Source organism: Heloderma suspectum, chromosome 6 (assembly GCF_057233095.1).
Source record: "Heloderma suspectum isolate Gila_16-S chromosome 6, 16-S_ref, whole genome shotgun sequence".
In the NCBI taxonomy this organism is placed as follows: Eukaryota; Metazoa; Chordata; class Lepidosauria; order Squamata; family Helodermatidae; genus Heloderma; species Heloderma suspectum.
The window spans coordinates 60,562,883-60,589,105 of record NC_139463.1 but is presented as its reverse complement, the minus strand read 5'-3'; the positions used below and the strand labels follow the sequence as shown (position 1 = coordinate 60,589,105).

General features: G+C 47.8%; 1 long non-coding RNA gene across 1 annotated transcript in view; it reads left to right on the top strand.

Annotated features, from left to right (window-relative positions):
• The first annotated feature begins 2,433 nt into the window (after positions 1-2,433).
• LOC146340980 (uncharacterized) overlaps positions 2,434-26,223 on the top strand; it is a 56,007-nt gene continuing 32,217 nt past the window's right edge. The window contains exons 1-3 of the long non-coding RNA XR_014783802.1: positions 2,434-2,557; positions 4,124-4,399; positions 22,125-22,313. This is a non-coding gene — a long non-coding RNA (uncharacterized LOC146340980). The remainder of the gene's footprint in view (positions 2,558-4,123; positions 4,400-22,124; positions 22,314-26,223) is intronic.

The window sequence follows — 26,223 nt, the reverse complement described above, 5'->3', positions numbered from 1 at the left end:
ATTTTCCTGAGCATTTACTCATAGGGTGGTGGCTTTAGATCCCGGTCCCCTTCAGCTACATTCCTCAGAGGAGTCTGCCCTCAATTGGCATCCCTCCCCCTGGCTCTTCTCTTTCTGCCTTTTCAACAGGCAGTCTTTTTTCCAGTGACCCTTCTCTCAGCAATACACACACCCGTCAAACCTAGGGTGGCTCTTTCCCTTCTTCTGCCCCCCCTCTGGTCTCTGCTGAGGCTCTATGCGTCCTGCGCTGCCACCCAAGGCGGCTGCTACCATCGCCAACTGCTTTTTGCTGCACTTTGTCTCCCTTTTTTCTGCTACTTGCTCTTGATTGCCGTACACTTTATATGCAATCTCTACCAGCTCGGAGAGTGGCTTGCCCACGGCTCCTTCAGCTTTCTGTAGTTTCTTCCTTATATCTGGTGTTGTCTGCCCTATGAACATCGTATTTACAATACGCTGGTTTTCTGGAGCCTCAGGGTCTAGGTCACTAAACTTCCGAAATGCATCAAACAACCGTCCTAGGAACACAGAGGGATTTTCATCCTTCTCTTGGCAGACTTCATACAGCTTGGAAAAGTTAGTCACATGTGGCACAGCCTTCCCCAACACCTCCACTATTATTCCCAAATACTCCTGACTTCGCTGTCGGTCTCTGGGGTTGTTGGGACGCCACTCGGGGGCTACTTGGGGGCATAATTCACGGGGGTCCCTAGTAGTTCCCGCTACTCGCTCTTCAGCAATCCTATCAGCTGTGCCTTGCACTAGGCATCTTTCCTCGGATGTTAGCAGGGTTTGCAACATCATCTGCACGTCTGCCCATGTGGGTCAATGTGTCTGCTCCACAGATCAAAATAAACTTTGCATCTTATCAGGATCTTCCCTAAAGGAAGGATTTTGATTCTTCCAATTGAACAAATCAGCAGTGCTGAAGGGTACATACACAAATGCAGTCTGCCCTTGCCCCGTCATCACCTCTCGCATCGGGCACCTGTCTTGGGACTTGGTCAGAGGAGGAGTCAGCAGGGCACGAGGGAGTCACGTTGTATTCTTCATTATAGGACAGCAGCTGAGAGAGACTCTGCGGTGAGGACCCGGTTGGCCGGGGTTGTGGGGTTGTGGGTACCATTGGGGTGCTGTCTACTGGAGGCTGAGGTGGAACTGTGTGACCACAATCCTGCCCCCTCAAGCCTTGTGCTAAATCTATCTCATCATCTCCCTCTAAGATTGACCTCCCCTTCCCTCTTTTCTCTCTCTGAGGGTCTGCAGCCAGCATTTGTTTACACATCTCTCCTTTACATTGTTTCACCCAGGAGGGGTTGCTCAAAGCGCAACTCAACCATGAGTCTATGTAGGGATACTGATCCCAGTGTCCATCATTTACAACAGTATCGTGCACTTTTCTAATTGTGGCCTCATTAAAGGAGCCAATATCTGGCCAGTTGACTCCAAATGATGGCCATTCCAATTGACAGAATGTAACCAGCTTGCCTTTCGACATCTTAGTGCCATAATTATCTTTGGATTTACTAAAGTTCTTTAGCATGCATCCCAAGGGAGTGGCAGAGCTTTCTAAACGGGAGCTACCCGCCCCCATTTTGCCTACCTCTATTCGAAACCGTACATGGAGCCTGACAAACCTCAGACTCTCCGAAGGCAACTCAAACAGAAAGACACAAGGGAAACCAAATACTTACTCCACCCAGCACCCTGGCGCCGTCCCTTCGGACCCATTCGGCCTGGTTGACTCAGTCAATGGAGTCCGCGCCTTTAACCTCCCAGGTGTCTCGACCCCCATTCTCTGGTGCCATGGCAGATCTCAAAGGTGGTCCGGCACGCCCCACAGGCACCTTCGCCGGTCCTGTCATTTGACCACGGGGTGGTCCGAGGGGGGACTCCTGACTGCTCGCCAGATTGTTGCACAAAATGCTAGTTTCGCCCCCTGGAGGCTAGTCCAATTTGCCCCAAAGAGGAGAGTCAACTTCAGGCTGGGTCCAACTCGATTTTATTGTTTGCAAACAGTTCGACAAAGGAGCTCACGCTCAAAAGCAGAGTTGACCCTGGGTAACCCCCGCGCTACAGTTTTATCACTTAGCTTGCATTCCTCAGCCAGCGTGTTACTTTTGATTGGTTGCCAGCATTTTGCCTACCAACCTTATCTTAGGGTTACTGTCCACTCATTCCAGGCATGCGCAGCTCTTACAATGCTATGCCTGCTTGAGGCACATACAATGGCATTAGGTTACATCTTTTTACCACACACGTGCGGGAATGAGGTGGTCTACAGGGCAGTTGTGAGGGGGCTCTCGCAGGCGGGGTTCTCTCGCACTGCCCTGCAGGCCTGCACAGAGTTTGAGGCCTTGAAGGCCCATTTTTTCGAGGCCCTGGAGCAGCACTCAAGGCCGCCTCCTCCTGCAGCGGAGCCGCCTACTATAGGGAGCTGCATGTGCCATGGGTGCGTGCTGGGCAGCCAAGCCCCACTGACAGGCGCAGTGCAGGTCAGCCATGGGGTGTTTCCACAACTGTGTTTTTGGGGCTGCACCTATGGAATGTGTTGCAGGTGGGTGTCCCGGAAGGAGCAGGTCGTGGTCATCCCAGGAGTCGGGTTGGTGATGAGCCCAGGCAGGGCAATGATGGCCTGGGTTAAGCCGTGGGGCTGACTTTAGCTAAGCACGGTGATGTAAAAAGCCACTTGCCCACGTTTGACACAGTGGCACCCCTGGCCTGTGCAGACCCGGCGGCGCACCCCACTCTGCCACAGCCCGGATGGAAGCCTCCACTGTTCTGTCCCCACTGGGGGGGGGGCTCTGCCCGGGTACACCAGGCCAAGGAGGGGCAATGGGGAGTGGGAGCCAAGCTGCCCCTGCAGCAGCCAGCGCGGGGCAGGTCGCAGCCACCAGAAAGCTGGCAGGTAAGCCTGACAAGAGCGCCAGTGAATCTCTTCCTGGCATGGCCTTGTCCAGGGGACCCCACTCCTGGAGCAGTCCCCAGCCACCAATGCCACACAGACAGTGGAATTCATGTGGGGGAACACCCAGCTGCCCAGGAGTAGCCCTTTGCCATACACCACGGAAATGAGTGTAAAAGGAGTGTAAAACGCTGTCTCCGCACTCCGCTCACACTAGGGATGTACGAAAGTCACTTACCTTTTCGCAGGGGTGCTTCGCGGTAGGGGGGAGGCACTTCACTTCTCCCCCCGAAGTTCAGGCGAGGGGGGGAGCTGTCCCGCCTCACCCGGCCGAAATTCAGGCCGGAGGGGGAGGCTTCCCGCCTCGCCCGGCCGAAATTCAGGCCAGGGAGAAGCGCCCCGTCTCCCCGGCTGCGAAACAAAGTGTAAAAAACAAAACAAAACCCATGATAGGCTACGTAACGATTAATGTAGCCTATCACGGCTAGATTTCCAAAGTCAGCCGTGATAGGCTACGTAAATTGTTACGTAGCCTATCACGGGTGACTTTGAAAAAAAAAAGTGCGTACGCAAATGGCGGCGGCCTATGGGCGCCGCCATTTGCATTCCTTATTTGGTCGCGGTAGTCTACGTAAAGATTTACATAGACTACGGCGTAGTCTACGAAAATCTTTACGTAGACTACTGCGACCAAATAAGGAACGCAAATGGCGGCGCCCTATGGGCGCCACCATTTGCGTATGCCCTTTTTTTTCCCCCCAAAGTCACCCGTGATAGGCTATGTAACGATTTACGTAGCCTATCATGACTGACTTTGGAAAGCTAGCCGTGATAGGCTACGTTGATCGTTAAGTAGCCTACCATGGGTTTTTCTTTTTTTACACTTTGTAATGGCAGTGGTGGCAGCCGGTCAGAAGACCGGCTTCCGCCCCCGCCCCCGACAAAAGGCCGACAAACCACCGCCGGGACCCGCCGCCAGGAGGGATATTCGCCAAAGGTAAGTCCCATCCCGTGGGGGGCAGGGGGGTGGAGAATTTCACCACCAATTTCGGGGGCCGAATGCATTGGCGTTCGGCCCCCCAAAGATTCGGGGAGAAATTCTCCGCCATCCCTATCTCACACGCCAAATTCTGCCACCCACTGGTGTTGTATCACACCCTCTGTGGGCATCCTATCACTAGAGTCACACTCATGCCACTTTCCCTTCCCCCACCACAGGTGCCATCACTCAGGGGGCAGTGGGGCAGCCTGCCCCAAGATTTGCAGGGGCTGCTGTCGCGGGGCCTAGCGGAGCATCTGCAGCACAGCCGGGGACAACCACCACCATCCTAATCGTCACGTAGACTATCACGGGTGTGTATTTTTTTTTTTACTTTTTTATTTTGTAATGGTGGCGGCGGCCGTCGGTCGGGAGACCGGCCGCCACCCCCGCCCCCGCCGAACCGCCACCAAACCGCCACCGGGACCCGCCACTGAGAGGGACATTCGGTCATGGTAAGTCCCATCCCGGGGGGGTGGGGGGCCAGCGGAGAATTTCCCCAACACTTTCGGGGGGCCACATGCCTCGGCACTCAGCCTCCCGAAGATTCATGGAGAAATTCTCTGCCATCCCTAATTTTGAGAGACGGAGAGAAATAGCTCGCTATCCACATTCTCCACACCACGCGTCATTGTGTACACCTCTATCATTTCTCCCCTTAGGCACCTTTTTTTCAAATTTACACAGTCCCAGATGTTGCAACTTTCCTCATAAGATCCATTCTTCGTGGAAAGGCATCGAGACACGCAAGATGCTCTGGGGGGCACTGTGCATCCGGATCAGCGGAGGGCTTGTCACAGACACACTATTCTCCACCTGCCGCTCATTGCTCCACCATCCACATATTAGACGAAGTGGTTTCACCCGCTGGCAGGAGAGGGTGTGCTCTCCAGATGGACGGCTCCTGGTAATATCAGTCCAAAGTCCTCATGCATTCTTTCCTCCAGAATGGGATTTTGTGGAGGGAAAAACAAGACAGACACAGTGCTGGGAAACAAAAGAGTGTTACAAGTGGAAGATGGCGATGTCTGAAAACCTTCTCAAACCCTGTGAATGAGGCCAGGCAGTTGCGTACTGAAAGCCTTCTTGGGTGGCAGTTTGAAGACCCGGATTCAATAGAATTCGGTTCTCTTCATGGTTCTATCACTTTAAAGAGATAAGTCCTGTTGTTGATCTGTTCATTTGATAATATAAGATCGAGCTGTATTTTCAAATCTCCTCAAACCATTTTGATAAAGAGCAGTCTGGCTGGCTCAGATATGTCAGAATGTGATCTGCAGGCAATGTGGCTTTTATCTAACTCGTATTTATCTTGGTACCGTGTATGTGGGGTAAGAGTCAGAATGCAATAGCAGGTGGTCTGATGCCCAGGGAAACCAATAAGGGTAACAAGGGACAATCCTGTCTTCTCATTGGTTCTTTGTTCATTAAAATATCTGGTGCTGAATATACAGCTTTAACAAATTGGGATGCAGTTCCCATAACATGAAATAAACAACAAAGAAACAAAGAAACAAGAAAACACTCTACTCAGTCAAATGCCTTAAATTGTCTTAACAATTTCTTTATTAAAAAAAAAATTCTAGCAAGTGGTTAATGCATGTAATAAATTGGGCTGCAGCATTTTCATGTGCAGCCACTAGGGATGTACGAAACTCCCCTTACCTGGCTCCGCTGGGTTCTGCTGGGGGGGAGGTGCTCTGTCCCTCCTCCCGGAATCCTGGCCAGCCGGCTCCGCTCCACGGGGATTCCACAGAGCTGCTGGCCGGCTCCGGCAGCAGCTGGACATCTGGCCTCTGCCTAACAGGGACGCAAATGGCGACGGCCGTAGCTGCCACCATTAGCATCCCTGTGGTCAGCCCTGATAGGCTACGTAAGGACTTACGTAGCCTATCACATCTGGCTTAAAAAACAAACAAACACGCGTATACGCAAATGGCTGCTGATCAATGGCGATCCTGGGAGGCCCATACTTTCATATGTGTTGGATAACCCAGCTAGCTTTAGTGTTTTGCTCTTGAGATGTGTGCCTTGGTATCTGGCATTTCTGGTTTCACTTAGAGTTTTGTACCTTGCTTATAATGTCTTGTACAACCGACCACCTCTCCTTCTTCCTTCCTCTTTGTTCTTTCCCCCAAAAACATTTTTACCCAACTTCCAGTTGGTGTGGTGTGTCCTGAATAACTTCAGTGCTGAAAACAGTGCCTATTGGCTGGGAAGGGAGCTCCTGGGTTAATTTAGGGGAATCTGGTGGCTGTGTTGGGCCTGGTCTACCTTGCTGGGTTGTTGGGGTGAAACCAGCAATCCTTCACAATCCAAGAGAGAAAGCTCTTCAAAAAAGGATTAATTTGCCAATTCACAATGCATCGCCATCCAATAAAAAAACACAGATTGTAAATCATTTACAGCACAGCCTTATGTTGGAAACATCAACTCTAATCTATCACTAGAGGAGGCAAGTGCCACATTTGATCCCATAAAATGGATCTTCCTTTTTAAATATATATTCTCTTGGGGGGGGGCAGTATGTTAACTGCTGCTTGTATCTGCCCAGTGTTAGGACCTACTGACAAGGGCTTATCTCCCTGATCCTGAGCGACTAAATCCACTTCAGCCTTCATTAATGCTGTGCTACGTAGGTGGATAGCAGTTGTTTCAGGTGAACAAAATTCATTTAAATTTAAATATCTAAAGGCCTGCCAGTCTTCAGGGCTTTGTTGCTTTCACAGCAACAAAGCAGAGGGGGTTTTGGAGAAAAACCAGTTGACATCTTCAAATTAACTAGCTCCTTGGAGGACTGAAAGGTCTCCTGGTCTTGAATGTCAACTGAATGGCATGGAAACGTGGAGAGTGTCTAGCAGAAGGCAGATCTTGATGAACAACTAACGTTTGAAGCTTATTCCCCAGTGGTGAAAAAGAACTCAAAATCTTACTCTGTTTGGAGGTGGGCAAGAGATCATGATCTCCAGGACAACTGATTCATTTAGATTTTCTCATTTAAAAATAAGACATGTTATCTGTCAAGCTAGAATTGTAAAATGATACAACTAGCTGGAAAACAATGTTTCTAAAACGTTAAGACAATTATCAATATCAATAATGAGTAAAAATTGAAAACACAAGAAAAACTAAAAATCAGTATCTAAAAGCTCAGAAAAAAATTATTTTTACCAGCCCACCTCAAACATATTCAGACATTTTACATTCCAGCTCTGCCTATATGGGTGTCGCTGACATTCTTCATGACTGAACATAATGTGTTCTTGCTACTAGTATCACTCCCTCTAAAAGTGAGCTCTGGGGGCAAGTGCCAACAACAACCAAGCCACAATGGGGCTCCTGAGAAACAAGGGAGAAGGATGAGCATTCTGGAAGGAAACAGGTTTGGAGAAGTACTGAAACATGAACACAATTTATTTTATTCATTTTTATATTTTTATTTTTATCCCATCATGTTTCCTCTTTGAAGGAATTCAAGTTTCAAATGCCTCAACAGTGGCCAATAAAATGAAATGATATCCTCCCCAAGTCCAATCCAGTGAGGAGAACTGAGAATGGCATGGAGGAGAGAAGAATGTTCTCCTAAAAGGGGAAGTGAGATCCATACAATTTAGAGTATCTCTGAATTGACCCTAACCGAGTGTCGAAAGGATCCTGTAGCTTAAGGAATAACTCAGCACATTTAACAATGTTATTGGCCTTCTTACATGTGTACTTGACAGGAAACTAGAGTAGCAGGGCATGTTTCAAAGTGATAGACACCCTAAGTCCTTCTGCTGATTACATGACCTTTACAGTTGAGACTGGGCCTCAACACCATAATGTAGCATTTGGGGAGGAAGATGCAAGCCAGGAGACCAGCCCCAGAGGCCAAGATGGAGAAGACCTCCACAGCCACCATGGACTTCCCCTTGGTGCTCAGGTAGGTGGGCACAAAGGAGACCCAAACACTACAAAACACCAGCATGCTGAAGGTGATAAACTTGGCTTCGTTGAAGGTGTCAGGCAGTTTTCTGGCTAGGAAAGCCACCATGAAGCTGACGACAGCCAGAAAACCCATGTAACCCAGGACAGTGTAAAACATAGTGACTGAACCTTCATTACATTCGACGATGATTTCTCCAGCCAGGGAATGGAAGTCCAAGACTGGGAATGGGGGAGAGGTCACCAGCCAGAAAGCACAGATAACTGCTTGGATGAGAGGACAGGCCAGGACAATGGAGTTTGTTAGTTGTCTCCCCAAGAGTTTTCTAGCCATGTTTCCTGGCTTGGTGGCCATGAAGGCCAGAACCACTGTCACAGTTTTTGCCAGCACAGAAGAAATGGCAATGGAGAAAATGATGCCAAAAGCAGTTTGACGTAGAAGGCACATGACCTTTGTGGGGCGACCGATGAACAGAAAGCAGCAGAAGAAACAGAGCAAGAGAGAAAGGAGGAGGACATAGGTGAGGTCTCGGTTGTTGGCTTTGACGATGGGCGTGTCACGGTGTAGAATGAAGGTGGCAAACACTACAGATGTAATGAGAGAGAGGAAAAGAGCCAGAGAAGCTAAAATGAACCCCAGTGTCTCCTGATAGGAAAGGAAGTGGGCCTTCTTGGGGAAACAGTGGTCTTGGTTGCTGTTTGGATATTGATCTTCCGGGCATGGGTCACAGTGATCTGCATCTGGAATGAGCAAAAGTATCTCAAACATGGCATACATGTTCTTTTTGTACAGACAGTGCAGGCCACAAAGAAGGAGACAGAAATGTCAGTTCCCTAGCTTACTGTCCATATAAATGTGCAGCCTCCCTTTTCGTATTTTCTCTTTCCGTTTCAACAACATATTGCATAACAGCAGAGTCAGGAAGGGTACAAAACACTCCTTTTCACCTGTGTAGGATAGCCCATGCTAGCAGACCCATGTTCTATATTCTGCAAGAAGAAAAACCTGAAGTGTGTAACTAGAAATTGAAAACTGTTAAGGGTAAGAACATCACCACAGCCTGTCACGTGCAGTGCCTTCCAAATGGGCAAATAAATTCATAAATAAATAAATACGGCATTTGCTTCAGATGACACAATTTCTTCAGGGGAGATGTGTTGGTGCAGAGGCTGGGAAATAGCTGACAGGAATCAATATAGATTAAACAGCAGTTTCCTTGACATTGGAGTACCATGCTCCAGTCACTACAACAACTGATCACCATTCAGCTTCATGTTTAATGCCCAAACAACCGAGATTGGAAACATGATGTTGAAAACACTATGCATGGAAAGGTGAGCCAAGGCAGGTATTTAAGGATATTATTATTCTTTATTATTTAAATAGAACGTGTCTTCAGGAAATTGTGAATAGTCTGTAAAAGAGTAAACCACCGAGTTATGCAATCACCAATGGTTTTTATGGAGAAACTGTTCATAGGTTAAATGGCCGTGTCTTCTCCTTGCGCATGATCTTCCCCTGCTAACCCCGCTATGCTCTGCAATTGAACAAGGCTCTCAATGCTTGAGCTACCTGTATGGTTAGAAATGGTTCCTTCTGGGCAATGGTCACATCTGTAGCAACAAACCGGCTTCCCCTCTGGAACTTTTCTCTGGTGCCCTGGAGAGCACCGATCCACACACCTCGCATAGGGAGGCACCTAAAAGGGGAGACAGAAATAGTTGAGGTTTTGCATGCAATGGATGTTGCACCAAAATGGAACAGAGTTACTCAACAGAGTTTCCCAATACACAATGGATAGGATCACCAGTTTAGAAAGTCTGAATCTTTTCTGGATTTCTGCAGGTTATTTAGAATCAACGTAATGGAAGCTGATGGAGATATACATTCTCATACAAATGAAAAAACATGAAGCTGCTTCCTACTGCATCAGACCATTTCTCTGCCTCTCTAGGGATGCTGGAGAAATCCTCCACAGACCCCAGTGAGGGGTCCACTACACCACTTGCGTCCCTGCTATTTGACGTGATAGGCTATGTAAATCTTACATAGCCTATGGTATGAAAAAACAGGGACACAAACGGCGTATTTGCGTCCCAGCTCCAAAGTCCCGGCTGTGGTTTTGAAGCTGGCCGGCGGCTCCCCAGAGTCAATGCAGAGTGGAGCCAGCTGGCGAGGATTCCAGCGGGGGAGGAACAGATCGCTTCCCCTCTGGCAGCCCCCCATGTACAGCAAGTTAAGGGATTCGTACATCCCTATATCTCACCCATTATTGTCTGCACTGAGTAGAAGTCACTCTCCAAGCTTTAAGACTGGGGCCTTTTTGCAGCCATACCTGGAGATGCCAAGGACTCAACCTGGGAATTTGCATGCAAAGATGGTTCTTTCTCACTGGACAAGGACCCCTTCCTGCACTCAATAGGAATTTGGTCTCATCTAGAAAGACACCTTCGTTCTCAAGCCATAGAACTGCAGCATTCTTTATGGCCCCCATGACATTCACTTCAAACCCACCTCTGTAGCCCACACGATTGCATCAGCATGAATGGTGAAGTCCTGGTCAGGCGGAGCTTCTGGATCCACCTGTCCAACTTTGGTGTGAGCTAAAGATTCATTTGGGAAGAAAATCCAATTCACAATATCGTATCTCTCCCCCTTTTTAAAGAAAGAGACTTCATCTCCAGCACTGTTGTTAAACCGGACATTCCTCAAAGAGGCAAGAATCTGAAATGGAAGAGAGAATTATAAACAGGGTAATTGTGAGTGAGTTCTGGTGTCTTCTGACATTTTGTGACTGCCATCAAGTTAGAAACTTCTTCTTGTCTTTACTCCATTGTTTTGATGAACACTGAAGGTGCATTCAGATGGCTTCATTGGGCAATTGCTCAAAAATGCTTGGCCAGTGGTTTGCCCATTTTTCTTTGGTGGCTACTTGCTACAAGCCATGTTCCTCTCTTTGTGTGTGTACCAGAAGTAGTAGGGTGGTGCCATCAAGGCGAACAACACCTGAGGTGTCCTCATGCTGCCTGGCAAGAATGGACATGGGGCGGGGGAGCGGAGAAGCTGCCTGTTTTTTGCTCCTGGAGATGAGGGGTGGGGAGAAGAATAGTATGTATTTGGGGTGACAGCTTGCTTGATTCATCCTCCTCAGTAGCCACAGTTTTAAATACATGATTATCACAGAAGCACCATTGGTCTCCACTGCTTTTTATTCACTTCCTAGTGCTCCTTAAGGGAAATGATGGCCATGAAAGAATATCTATGGGGAATGTGTCTATTGGGAACTTTAGATTGGACAAACAGCCCTTCTCCTAGGCTCAACCTTTGCTTCCAGAATCAGACCACCGAGAAACCACCAAGGAAACTATTATAGAATTGTCAACTCTCAACGAGGACGCTACCTGCCATGGCTGAAGATTCAGCAGCCTCTTGCCTCCCCCTCTCAATGCATGTTTGGATCCAGATGAGGACACAGCATGTAACGTGTGTGCAATGGAATAGACAGCATTGTAGATACTGTAGCTGTAACTGGACATAGTCATTGCAAGGATATGGCTCTGCAGGTCCCGTACCTTCTCCTCCCCAGTGCAGTTCCTCCATCCCCACGGAGAGATTTCTCCTGGTTTCAGAAAGTCGCAGTTAAATGTGAGTCCCCACCATTGCTGTAGAAATACATCTCCTTGTGGTCGGTGTGGATTTAAGGCCCGGAGAAAATGTACGAATTCTGGCACATCCTTCCTGTGGACTCTGAAGTGCAAAGCACCATGGAAGTCTTTGGCCTTGGATAAATTTTGTCCTTCCGCAGAAGTTTCCCAATGGGCTGTCAGGATCCAAACCTTCCTAAATGGGATCTTGGTCTTTTCTTCGGGAATATCAAAGAACACTCTTAATATGAGTACAACGTTGGTGTCCCCAAAGACAATAATCACTTGGGGTTCAAACCAAGCACTAGGAATAGATCCAAGATATGCTTGTTGTACAAGGAGAGGGTTTGTTGGGTCGAACATGTCAGTGAAGGCCACACAGATGTCCTTCTGCTTGAGCATTGGTGTCAGTGTCTGGATGAAATTTTCACCTCTCTCCTCAGTTAAGGCAACCAGACCAATCCAGTTCCAATGGAAATGCAGGAGCAGCCGGACAAGGCCCACATATTGAGCAAGTTCGTTAGTATCAATCCGGTAGAAGGAAGGAAATTCTGTTTTTTCACCCTGAGCAGGGTCAGCCAAACCATAACCGAGCTGAAAGAAGGATTTTCTTGTTAGTCTACTGCAGTGAATTTTGTGCTCCTTTCAAGACTGACACATTTTTAATGGCATAATCTTCCATGGACTGCTACAGCCAGCTTCAGATGCATGAAGTGCTATCCAGAAGGAAGACATCCACTTGAAACATGGACATCTAATATGAAATGAAGCTCTCTTTAAGCCCCCCCCCCCCCCGTGGATATCAACCCAAAAGGCAGGGCTGCCCTGGAGGTAACCTTGGCACAGTTTCTAGCCATTGTCCTGAAGAGGCCCATGTCGCTATACTGAAGCAATAGGACACTTTCTAAGTGTGGTGGGGATTTAGAGTCCCAACCCAAATAGGATAGTTTGGTCAAACAGTTCCATTGTGTGTCAAAATCCATTAGGACACACAAAATGGAAAACGTGACATAATGATAGTGGGTCTTAATCAGAAAGCCCGTAAGTTCCTCTACTCCAAACACTTTTCATTTTCATCCCAAGATGTGTGGCTGAAAGAGAAGCTCTTTTATATGGAAATGTGTCCCAATACATACAACACTGACAAATGTTATATTATGGTGGGTTCAGGTTCCCACAATCACTGGAGGAATTAATGAAATGCATTAACTGACTGCAGCAACATCAAGAAGGAGTCTTGTGTCACCTTGTTCAAGAACATGCGTGAAGAAGAAGAGCCATCCTGCATCACACCAAAGGTCCATCAAGCCCACCATTCTTTTCCCACAGTGGCCAACTAGCTGTCAACCGGGAAGCCTCCAGGAGGACAGAAGTGCAACAGCACCGTCCCACCCATGTTTCTCAGCAACATGTCTACTTAGGCATACTGCTTCTGGTTCTGGACGTAGCACATAGCCATCAGGACTATGAGCCATTTCAGAGCCTTTTCCTCCAGGAATTCATCTTACCCCCTTTTAAAGCCATCCAAATTGGTGGCCATCACTATATCCTGTACTAGCAAATTCCATAGTTTCACTATGCACTCTGCGAAAGGGTCTTCCTTTTCTCTGTCCTGAGTCTCCAACCAATCAGCTTCATGGGATGACCCCAGGTTCTAATATTTTGAGAGAGGCAGAAAAATAGCTCCCTATCCACGTTCTCCACACCATGCAGAATTTTGTACACCCCTATCATGTCTCCCCTTACTCTCCTTTTTTCCAAGCTAAACAATCCCAGCTGTTGTATCCTTCCCTCATGGAGGACAGGGGAGATGCTCCAGCCCCTTGATCATCTTAGTTGCCCTTTTCTGCACTTTTCCCAGCTCTACAATATCCTTTATTGGCAGTTTTATTCTCAATTCCTTGTCCATATATGCCAAACATAGAGTTTGCCTTTTTTACAGCGGCCACACACTGGACTGACACTTTCATCAAGCTGTCCACCACAACCCCAAAACCATTTCCATGTTCAGTCACCACTAGCTCAGTTCCCATCAGGTTATACTTGAAGTTGGGATTTTTTGTCCCAGTGTGCATCACTTTGCATTTGCCTACATTGAACCTCATTTGCCATTTCAATGCCCATTCTCCCAGTTTGGAGAGATCCTTTTCGAGCTCCTCACAATCCCTCTTTGTTTTATCCACCCCAAATAATTTGCTGTCATCAGCAGGGATGGACACTTCACTGTATATTCCTAATTCCAGGTCATTTATGAAGAAGTTGAACAGCACTGGCCCAATACAGATCCCTGTGGTACCCCACTATTTGTATCCCTCCACTGGTAGAATTTACCATTTATTCCTACTCGCTGCTTTCTGTTATTTAACCAGTTACTGATCCATAAGAAGAGCCGTCCTCTTCTTCCATGACCGCTAAGTTTGCTCAGGAGTCTTTGATGAGGGACTTTGTCAAAAGCTTTTGGAAGTACATGCAGACAATGTCTAATGGGTCATTCTTGTCTACACGTCTATTGAAACTCTCAAAGAACTCTAAACGTTTACTGAGACAGGACTTACCTTTGCAGCAGCCATGCTGATTCTTTTCCAGCAGGGCTTGTCCTATTAGAGGCTCGCTAATTTTATCTTTCATAATGCTTTCAACCAACTTACCCAGAATAAACGTTAAGCTAACTGGCCTGAGATTTCCCGGATTGCCCCTGGATCCCGTTTTAAAAATTGGTGTTACATTGGCCATCATCCAGTCCTCTGGTACAAAGGCTGATCTTAGGGACATGTTGCATACTTTGGCTAAAAAATGAGCAATTTCATATTTCAATTCTTTGAGAACTCTAGCATGGACCCCATCTGGGGCCGGTGAATTTATTTGCTTTCAATTTATCAATAAGATTGAGAACTTCATCTCTGGTCACCACTATTTGTCTCATTTCCTCAGACTCCATTCTTGAAAACATCCGTTCAGGCACAGGCATCTGTCCTATATCTTCTGCAGTGAAGACAGATGAAAAGAATTCATGCAGCTTCTCTGAAATCTCCTTGTCCTCATTTATTTCTCCTTTAGGAGGAGGTTTGTTTGTGAATCTTTAAGGTATTGCAAGACTCCATTTTTACTCCCAATCCAAAGCTTTTTCTTAAGTAACAGACCCATTGCTGAGTGGGAATAGTCAAACAATAACCCCCTGAGATCCCTGGATATGACCAAGGCTATCTTGGGGCAGGTTAGCCAAAGTCAGAAGGCCTCCTACTCCTCCCATCCAAAGTCAAGGAAGCACACCCACTGCATGGGGGAAAATGGTTTCAGAGATTGGCCTCTCCATCTCAGAGTTCCTGAGGTCTGCAGATCCCCCACATCTCTTCCCAAATGAATCCTCTCACCTGTGGGATCTTGAAGGTGCCCATTAAGGAAGCAATCTCCCTTGAGGATTTGGAATCGAGACCCCCAATAACAGAGAGCAGCTCATTTTGCCTGTCACATTTATAATTAGGAAACATTTGCCCCCATGTGGAGAGCAGAGACAGGCTGTTCAAGTGGATCCATCTTGCGATGTTGCTGTGGTCATAGATGCGAAAGCCAAGGGTGTGGTTGGGGAGGAGAATTGTGTCCTTGTGGATCTCCTTCATGGCGAATGCCAAGGCCAAGACTTGCTGGTAGTGCTTGAATATCAACCTGCAATGATGGGAGTTACGTTGGGAGGTGAGTGAAGATACAATATATTTTAATATCAGGTGGGAAGGACATATTTGTTGCTGCTATGATTACCCAACTGCGAGTCAGAAATGTTTGCTCATCTACTTCAGCTCACCCAGAAATCAACCTTCCCCTCCCTTGTCTTACATGAAGGCTGTGGGGGGGTGGAAGGGTGGGCATTTCTTGGTCATTGTGAAACTCTTCACATGAACCACAATCATTGTTTCGCTCTGCCTACCTCCTTGCACCAAGCAGCCTCTAGGGGCAGGTCACCTGTTCTCCCAGTTCGCAAGGAAGTGGAGATATGATGGCCAGCCCTCCCCAGGTCACACCACCCTCCGCTCGATTCAGAGGAGGAGGAGACTGCAAAGCCAGCTTCTGGCTCAAGACTCTGAAAATTATTTATTCCAAACTCTGTTACAAGGAGGACACAATCCAGTGACTTCAGTGTTGGTGGAAGAAAGTATGAAGTGTCCTCCCAACCTATTGGTTGAATGCACAAATCCCAGCTTCCAAGTGCCCCTTCTCTGCCTTACACACACACACACAGACACACACACACACACACCTTTCCACATATTTCACCTTGCAGCAGTAGATGAAACAGCAGAGCTTGGCTCCCCCAGTCTCTGAACATTATAGTCCAATGGGTTTCTGTGTCACTACCATCACACCATCCATCTTGCCAGAAAGGGAAAGAGGAATTGTGCTCCAGCTTAGAATGGGACCATACATAGCTCAGTGCCACAGAGCACAACCTTTGCATCCTTTTCATGCACAAGGTCCCAGGTTCAATGCCCGGCTTCTCCAAAAAAGGCAGGAAAGCTTCCTGACTAAAACCCTGGAGAGCTGCTTCTGCCAGTCAGTGCTGACAATTCCGGGCTGGATGGACCAAGGGTCTGACTCGGTATACTGCAGCTTCCTATGTTGCCATGCAGCCGGAGAAGAACCCCCAGGTCTCTGCTTCTCATTACAGGTTGATGCCAAATTAGGATCAGCCTGGAAGGAGCCCTCTAACCTGCTAGCTAAGCAGGCAAACATCTGTCCCAGATCCCTCTTGTGGACACTTACAAACCAGAAGTATGGAGTTCTGGTGGTGCTAAACCACTAAAGTCCTGAGTCTCTTTATAATAATTCATGCCAACCGGTAAACTCCCTCCGACAATGAGGTCTCCAGGACTGTAATAGGCTTGCAGTTCCTTAGGCCTGGTCAAGAGGCAGGTGGCCCTCAGCATCCTTTGGGTGGCCTGAGGCACCATCCAGAGCAGCAGCAGCGAAATCATCAGCGGCACAAAGAGACCTTCCCTCCTAGGTCAGCGACCAGACAGACCCTGAAGAAGAGCTGAATATACAGGCCCCAGCAGGGGAATTCGAGCGTAGCCAGAAATGATCAGCCCTGAAGTCATCAGACACTGCCCCATCCCACATGGAAGGGCTCAGGACATCTTTATATGAAGCATGTTTTCTCCTGGATTTTGTTGTTCTTGGTTGGGTGGGTGGAAATCCATGGGGGTTCATCAAAAATTACTGTCATTTCCACAATTCCAGAGTGGCAAAATAGCCACAGCCCCACAGCACTGAGCTCCCTTTGCACAGTGGAGGGGGGGGGAGTTTCAATTGCTTCTCTGTGGGGCAGATGGACTCTGAGATTGGACTTGAGTTGTCAAGTTCTGGCCTTGGGCCTGTGTGGAGCTGAGGACCTAAATCCAAGATGGAGTCCGAGCTTGTGCCAAAGTTCATTAGCCCAGATAGGTGACTGGGGAAAGGGAGGAGCTGGGTGTGGCAGAGTCGTGCTCAGTGATGCTTGGAGCCACCATAGTATGTGAGCTTAAATGCATGTTTGTTTCTCTTGCAGGCCGGATGGAAGTTTCTCTGTTAGCTGAACAGTCCATCTGCTAGTTTCTTTTGACGGTGTATATATGATCGTTCAGATAACATATTGCTGTCTCGGGACTGATCTTTTCCCTCCCTGTTAAAAGATTGTCAAGTTCTTTACTAAAGTTTTCTTTTGTCTACTTCAGCTGCCTGTTCAAGTTACTGGCCCACAAGAAACAGCATGCAGTCAATTTGGAGCTCCATTTTCCATTTAAATCCTTGTAGCTATGGGGAAAATTGCCAGTAAAGAACCATCAAGGGAGTGTGTCAAACAAGGCATACAGATATAGAGTACATTAGCGACAGACTCTGAGATGGGCCCCCTCAGGGCCAGGGGGAAGGCGAGGCCGGAGGAGAGAGCCAGTCTCCTGTCTGAGGAGAAACTGCTCTGAGAGAGACTCTGAGGGAAGATTACAGAAGGCCACTGAAGCATGCTCATTCACCTGCAGAAGAGGCCTTAGCGCTAGGGATGGCGGAGAATTTCTCCCCGAAACTTCGGGGGGCCGAGCACCAACGTGTTCGGCCCCCTGAACAAGTTTAGGGAGAAATTCTCCGCACCCCCCCCCGCACCCCGCACCCCCCCCCCGGGACGGGACTTACCTTTGCCGAATGTCCCTCCCGGCGGTGGATCCGGCCGGCGGTTCGGCGGGTGTTCGTGCGGGGCGGGAGCTGCAGCCAGTCTTTCGACCAGCTGCCACCACCGCCATTCCAATGAAAGAAAGAAAAAATAACGCCCCCGTGATAGGCTATGTGACGATTAACGTAGCCTATCACTGCTAGATTTGCAAAGTCACCCGTGATAGGCTACGTAAATCATCACGTAGCCTATCATGGGTGACTTAAAAAAAAAAAAAAAGGCGTACGGATAATGGCGGCCCCCATAGGGAGCCGCCATTCCCATTCCTTATTTGGTCGCTGTAGTCTACGTAAAGCTTTACGTAGACTACGGCGAAAATAAGGGCAACGCTATTTGCGTTACCCTTATTTTCGCCGTAGTCTACGTAAATCTTTACGTAGACTACAGCGACCAAATAAGGAACGTGAATGGCGGCTCCCTATGGGGGCCGCCATTAGCGTACGCGCTTTTTTTTTAAAGTCACCCATGATAGGCTACGTGACGATTAACGTAGCCTATTACGGCTGACTTTGCAGATCTAGCCGTGATAGGCTACGTTAATCATCACGTAGCCTATCACGGGGGCGTTTTTTTTTTAAAAAAAAAACTTTGGAGTTCGCGGCCGGGCGAGGCGGGAAGCCTCCACCCCGGCCTGAATTTTGGCCGGGCAAGGCGGGAAGCCTCCCCCCCCGGCCTCAACTTCGCAGAGGGAGCAGCGAAATGCCTCCCCCCCACCGCGAACAAGCTTCGACGACAGGTAAGTGACTTTCGTCCACCCCTACTCAGCGCTGAGACACCAAAAGCCTAGCGCTGCTCTTCCGCCTTCTGTAATGGATCTCCCTCAGAAGGAGCAGTGGGAAAATACTGGGGAGTTGCAAGATAAAGACAACAATGTCTGGACCCCATGTAAAAATTCAGGGACTGAGGCAGGAGGAGGGCACAAGGAAAGCCTCATCAGGAACCCCCCTTCTCTGTTTTGCTTGGATTTTTTAAAAAGGGGACTGGCCCCCCTCACATTTTTCTGCCCTGAAGAGGAGGATTTTCCAGGTTAAAATGGAGAGACAGGTCAGGTCTTTGTGGCACAATTAGCGCAGAATGATCTGTTACAGGTGAAAGCACAGAGCTGTCGGCTCTCTTCACACCCGGCAGTTCATCCCACTACAAACAGGTCCTTTGGATTCTGGATCGTTTCCAGGATTTGGACTGGCCCTGTATACAGGCATCTCTCCGAGCATGTCCCTCTGCTCTGTCCCTTTTCATGGCTGCATGGAAAAATCAGGACAGAAGGCTGATCTGTGGATCCTTTGGATTCTGCAGCAGGAGGGAAGTCGGAAGCCCTTCTCTTGACCTTGAAGGTGGAGGGAGCCCACCTTCCAGATACATCTGCTTGGGTCCTCATTGTGCTGCCACAGGAGGCTTCCCATCTACTGGTTCCCCCCCTTCCCCTTTATTCTGGCTTCCCAAAGACCCTGCAAGGTGGGCTAGTAGAAGAGATAGCAGCTGGCTGGCTTCCCCATCGTATGGATGTTTTCACTGGTGTGTGTGTGAGAGCCTCCATTTCTGTTGTCAGTGGTCTCGCCAGCAAATCATGAAATGACCTCATGCCTGGTAATTCCCTGGACCCAAGTTTTAAAAGATGGTAACTTCCATCTCAAAAGCCCAAGGTGTTTGAAACCAGTCAGTCTATTCAAGAAAAGGGATTAAAGAGTTGTTCTCATTTTGGAGGACAAAGAAGTGAGATAAGCCTAGGGATGGTGGAGAACTCCTCCATGGATCTCAGTGAAGATGAATGCCAGTGCATTCAGCCCCCCAAAATCCGTGGCGGAACGAAGCCTCCTGCCCCACCACCCCGCGAAATGGGCCCAGAATGGAGCCCCCAAAACACTACAGGCACGCGAGATGGAGCACTTACCTGCTGTCGTCTGTGCTGACTAGAGAATGGTTCACATTTTGGAGGATAAAGGACTGAGATAAGATCATAAGAACATAAGAAGAGCCATGCTGGATCAGACCAAGGGTTCATCTAGTCTAGAATTCTGTTCAAATAGTGGCCATCCAGCTGTCGACCAGGTACCCACAAACAGGACAGGAGTGCAACAGCACCCTCCTGCCCATGTTCGCAGCCACTGGTGTACATAGGCTCACTGCCTCTCGTTCCGGAGGTAGCACGGAGCCCTCCAGACTGGTAGCCATTGATAGCCTTCCCTCCAGGAATTTCTCTAACCCCCTTTTAAAGCCATCCAACTTGGTGGCTATCACTACATCCTGTGGTCACAAATTCCATAGCTGAACTATGTGCTGTGTGAAGAAGTACTTCCTTCTATGTATCCTGAATCTCCCACCAATCAGCTTCACAGGATGACCCCGGGTTCTATTATTTTGAGAGACAGAGAAAAATGTCTCACCATCCATATTCTCCACACCATGCATAATTTGGTAGACCTCTATCATGTCTCTCCTTACCCTTCTTTTTTCCAAGCTAAACAATCCCAGCTACTGGAACCTTCTCTCACAGGGGCGATGCTCCAGCCCCTTGATCATGTTAGTTGCCCTTTTCTGCACTTTTTCCAGCACTACCATATCTTTCTTTAGGTGTGGTGACCAGAACTGTGCACAGTATTCCAAGTGTGGTTTAGCTAAGGCTAGATAAAATATTCAGGTTGCCTGGCAGGGTGCCAACTGCCCAGATGCTCTAGGGGCACTGTGCATCTGTATCAGTGGAGGGTTTGTCACAGACACACCATTCTCCACCTGCCCCTCATTGCTCCACCATCCACATATTAGACGAAGTGGTTTCACCCACTGGCAGGAGAGGTTGTGCTCTCCAGATGGACGGCTCCTGGCACCATCAGTCCAAAGGCCTCGTGCAGCTTTGGTGTTCGTGGAGGGAAAAACAAGACAGACACAGTGCTGGGAAACACAAGAGAGTGACAAGTGGAAGATGGCGATGTCTGAAAACCTTCTCAAACCCTGTGAATGAGGCCTGGCAATTGCGTACCGAAAGCCTTCTTGGGTGGCAGTTTGGAGACCCTGATTCAATAGAATTCGGTTCTCTTCATGGTCCTATCACTTTATAGAGATAAGTCCTGTTGTTGATCTGCTCATTTGATACTATAAGATGGAGCTGTATTTTCAAATCTCCTCAAACCATTTTGATAAAGAACGGTCAGGCTGGGTCAGATATGTCAGAACGTGATCTGCAGACAATGTGGCTTTTATCTGACTCGTATTTATCTTGGTACCATGTATGTGGGGTAAGTGGTGGAATGCAATAGCAGGTGGTCTGATGCCAAGGGAAACCAATAATGGTATAAGGGGACAATCCTGTCTTCTCATTGGTTCTTTGTTCATTAAAATATCTGGTGCTGAATATACAGTTTTAACAAATTGGGATGCAGTTCCCATAACATGAAATAAACCAACAAAGAAACAAGAAAACATTCCACTCAATCAAATGCCTTAAATTGTCTTTTAACAATTAACAAGTGGTTAATCCACTTAACAATTTGGGCTGCAGATTTTTATGTGCAGGCCCCCCAACTCTGAAGAGTGAGAAGTTTCAGGGGTTCCAGCACTTAGGCATGGTTCATTTTCCATAGAAAGAGACCTCTGTGATTGACATGTTATTTCTCCCAAAATACAGGGTGAGCATAAGGTGATGAACCACAACATTAGCACTCCAACAGGACCGTGTTCCTCTTCCATTGTCCAGGGGGCCCCCTGAGTCCAACAGGATTTACTTCAGAGAGCAAAGTCAACCCTCTACCTCCGTTTCAGATCCACTTATGGCACAAATTGTCCAAGACACACAGGAGCTTCGCTGATTTCTATTATCACGCCAAACGCAGTCAGGATATTCCTAAGGGAGAGAGAAAGAGAACAGTCACCCACATCCAGAAGAGTCCAGTGAGGGGAAAGAAAAGATGAGTCACGCCACCTCTGCCCACCAACAATGTCTTGACCCATCCCATCTCCCATGGAAACACAGCAACAGAAGGCTGTGGGCTATCATCTGTCCCTTGTCGTGTCTTTAAGAGGGGTTGCCTCCAGGCATCTACTCTGCCTAAGGAAATCTTAGAACCAAGACTTACACAGTTGGGTGGGATTTTGAATCTCTTTGCGCTCAGAGTCTTTGGTGATAAAGTACCCCCAAAAGTCATTCAGACCAACCCCAACCTGATAAATAATATTAAAGCCTTCCAGAACTTTAAGCTAACAGGAAAAAACACCATTCCTCCCAGTCAGTATAAAAATATACAGCAATACAGAAGGGAACTAGAAGGTTTTATTTTAAAATAAAACAAATTGGGATCACAATAAATCCTGTGAGAACAAATAGGAAGCTGAATTGTGAGTGACTGACTGGAAAATGAATTAGCAGGGAGTTTTTTTTAAAAAAACAATGTATTTTAAACACAGGTTCCTCTCCTTATTAGATAATCTTTACAAATGAGACTGGGCCTCAGGAGAATAACGTAACATTTGGGAAGGAAGATGCAACTGAGGAGACCAAACCAGAGGCCAAGATGGAGAAGATTTCCACAGCCACCATGGACTTCCCTTTGGTGCTCAAGTTGGTTGGCACAAAGGAGACCCAAACGCTGCAAAACTCCAGCATGCTGAAGGTGAGAAACTTGGCTTCATTGAAGCTGTTGGGAAGTTGCCTTGCTAGGAAAGCCACCATGAAGCTAACAAGAGACAGGAAACCCATGTAACCCAAGGCAGTGTAAAATATGGTGACTGAGCCTTCGTTGCATTCCACTATGATCTCTCCAGGCAGGGAATAGAAGTTTACATTTAGAAATGGTGGACAGGTCATCAGCCAGAAAGTGCAGATCACGGCTTGGATGAGGGGGCAGGCCAGGACAATGGAGTTTGTCAGTTGTCTGCCCAAGAGTTTTCTGGTCATGTTTCCTGGCTTGGTGGCCATGAAGGCCAGAACTACCATGACAGTTTTTGCCAAAATGAAAGAAATCGCAACAGATAAGATGATGCTGAAAACACTTTGTCGCGGAAGACAGGTGAGCTTTGTGGGTTGGCCAATGAACAGGAAGGAGCAGAGGAAGCAGAGCAGGAGGGAGATGAGCAGGACATAAGTGAGATCTCGGTGGTTGGCTTTGATGACTTGTGTGTTACGGTGTTGAATGAAGGTTGCTAGTACTAGAGATGTGATCAAGGAGAGGAAAAGAGCTAGAGAAGCTCAAATTTGCCCCAGTGTCTCTTGATAAGAAAGGAAGTGGATCTTCTTGGAGATACACTGGTCTTGGTTCTTGTTTGGGTGTTGATCTTCTGTGCATGAGGCACAGTGAGCTGCATCTGGAATGAGTAACAACGATTGAAATATCGCAATCATGACATGATGTTCATTATGTGGAACCTTGTTCAGCCCTCAAGGATAGGGATGGAAATAGCCATTCTCTAACTTACTGTACACCTTTGATCATTTTCCATTTAAGTTTTGGACATCAGAATACCAGAAACAGAAAAGGTACAAAATGCTTCTTTTTCTCCCCATATGATCCCCGACACCACCCCTAAGGATGTACAAATCCCCTACTTGCCAGTCCGGGGGGGGGGGGTCTGCATGGGGATGGATTCGACCCATTCCTCCCCCTATAATCCTCGCCAGCTGACTCCACTCCATGGTGACTCCACGGAGTACTCAGTGCCATGCCGTATCGCTGAGCACTCACTGCCGGAAGGGATCCAGCTGCAACTGGCATCTGCTACGCTATTTGCATCCCTGTTTTTCAGGCGATAGGCTACACATTTGTATTTACATAGATATTCGTGTAGCCTATCGTGTGAAAAAACAGGGATGCAAATGTCATCCACCATGTAAATGACATCCAGAACCCTTCCTGCAGTGAGTGCTCAGTGATACAGCACGGCAATGGTGGCTGGATCACTTGCTGTACGGAGCTGGCCAGAGAGGAGATTATTTTGGCATGTAGACTAGACGTGCCAAAATAAGGAACGCAAATGGCGGCGCCCATGGGCCGCCGCCATTTGCATACGCGCTTTTTTTTTTCCCCCAAAGTTATCCGTGATAGGCTACATGACAATTAACGTAGCCTATCACGGCTGAGTTTGGAAATCTAGCCGTGATAGGCTACGTTAATTGTTATGTAGCCTATCACGGGGTTTTTTTGTTTTGTTTTGTTTTTACTTTTTCTTTCGCGGCCAGGGAGACGGGGCGCTTCTCCCTGGCCTGAATTTCGGCCGGGCGAGGCAGGGCGCCTCCCCCCCGGCCTGAATTTGGCCGGGAGAGGCGGGACGCCTCCCCCCCCTCACCTGAACTTCGGGGGGAGAAGTGAAGCACCTCCCACCTCACCGCGAATCACCCCTGCGAAAAGGTAAGTGACTTTCGTACATCCCTAGTCTGTGGCGGAATATTCTGCCATCCCTACCCACCCACCACCCCTGTTCCTGTGGCATATGGCCTCGTTCAGAGGTTCTCTCAAGATATGTTCCCAGTATGAAGGCAATGCTGTGTTACCTGATGAACCACACATATACAGAACCCTCTCAAAACCATCTTAGAGCAAGCTTAATCCTTCACTCTCAAGATGGGTGATACCAGACTCTATGTCTGAAGCAACACTCTCAGACAAGATTTGTCTTTTTTTGTCTTTTTACTACAAAGTTATCAGTGTAACAACACTAAATACAGGAGTTTCTGCATGCATGAATTCAAACATTTCAAGTATCCAACATCAGGGGAACTACAGACCAGTCACTCTGACATCAATCCCTGGGTAGATGTGTACGAATCACTTACGTGGCTCCGCTGGGGGCATCTGTGGTGGTGGGTAGATGCTCCGTCCCTCCCCCCAGAATCCTCCCAAGCCAGCTCCACTTTGCAGCGACTCCACAGAGCTGCCGGCCAGGGCCAGTTGAAGCTGGACTTCCGGCTGTAGCCGGGCTGCTGTGGCCGCAAATGGCAGCCGTCGTAGCAGCTGCCATTTGCATCCCTGCAGTTGGCCATGATAGGTTACGTAAATACAGAAAAAGTACAAAATGCTACTTTTTCTCCCCATGTGATCCCACCCCCATTTCCCACCCCCAGGCCTGTGGCATATGCCCTGGTTCAGAGGTTCTCTCAAGATATGTTACCAGTCTGAAGGCAATGCTGTGTTACCTGATGAACCACACATATAGAGAAACCTCTCAAAACCATCTTAGAGCAGGCTTAATCCCTCACTCTCCAGATGGCTGATACCAGATTCTATTTCTTAAGAAACATCTCAGACAAGATTTGTCTTATTTTGTCTTTTTACTCCAAAGCTATCAGCATAACAGCACTAAATACAAGAGCTTCTGCATGCATGAATTCAAACATTTCAAGGATCCAACATCATGGGAACTACACACCAGGCAGCCTCACATCAATCCCTGGGAAAATTCTGGAGCAGATGATAAAGCAATCCATCTGTAAGCACCTTGAAAACAATGCAGTGATTACTCGAAGCCAACATGGATTTGCCAAGAACAAATCTTGCCAGATGAATCTGATCTCATTCTGTGATCCTGTAACCTCCCTTGTGGACTGTGGGAATACTGTGGACATCATATAACTCGACTTCAGCAAAGCTTTTGACAAAGTGCCCCATGATCTCCTGATGAGCAAACTAGCTCAAAGTGGGCTAGATGAAGCAGTGATAAGGTGGATCCACAGTTGGCTACAGGATCGGACTCAAAGAGTGCTTCTCAATGGGATCTTCTCCAACTGGGGAGAGGTCACGAGCAGGGTACCGCAGGGCTCAGTCCTGGCCCAGTGCTCTTCAACATTGTCATTAATGACTTGGAGGAGGAGGTGCAGGGAATGCTGATCAAATTGGCAGATGACACAAAATTGGGCCGGATAGCTAATACCCTGGAAGACAGGAACAGAATTCAAAGTGATCTTGGAAGATTTCTTGGATATCATCCTGTCCTGTGAACTTGTCTTCTTCTTACATATCTTGCTGTATTTATCATCTGGGATGAAGCATCTTGTCACTTATCTAATGGCCCATCTGGCCCAGTTATGCTACTAATTGTTTTATGGCCCTCACTTGAATGATGCTAATGAAACCCATGACTATACTTTTAACATGGGCACCTCCTTATCTGGATTCCTTCTTAATTGGTAAAAGGGTGCTAATGATCCCTCTCTAATTGCCTAGCACTGCTGTCTGTCATCTGGCAAACTCCAGAGATGAGACAACTTCACTCCTCATGAGTCAAAATGCTAAGCTGTGTTGCATTAGCCATTGGGATCTCATTTGTAATTCCAGAATTCTCTTGGAGGCATCTGATTGCAGAACTTCCTAACTGAGGTGACATGATGCAGGGCTGAGATGATGCAGAAAGGAGAGTTTTGCCTGATCTGCCACAGTACCAGACTTGTGCTCAATATTCGAAAAGGAAGAAAATATATTCCTAGGGGAAATGGTGGGCTCCTCTCTGTGACTATGATCTTCTCCTTGTCCCCACACCACTCTTGCCCCAGTAAGTTCTGCACTTTTATATGGCTCTCAAAGTCTGAAGTAC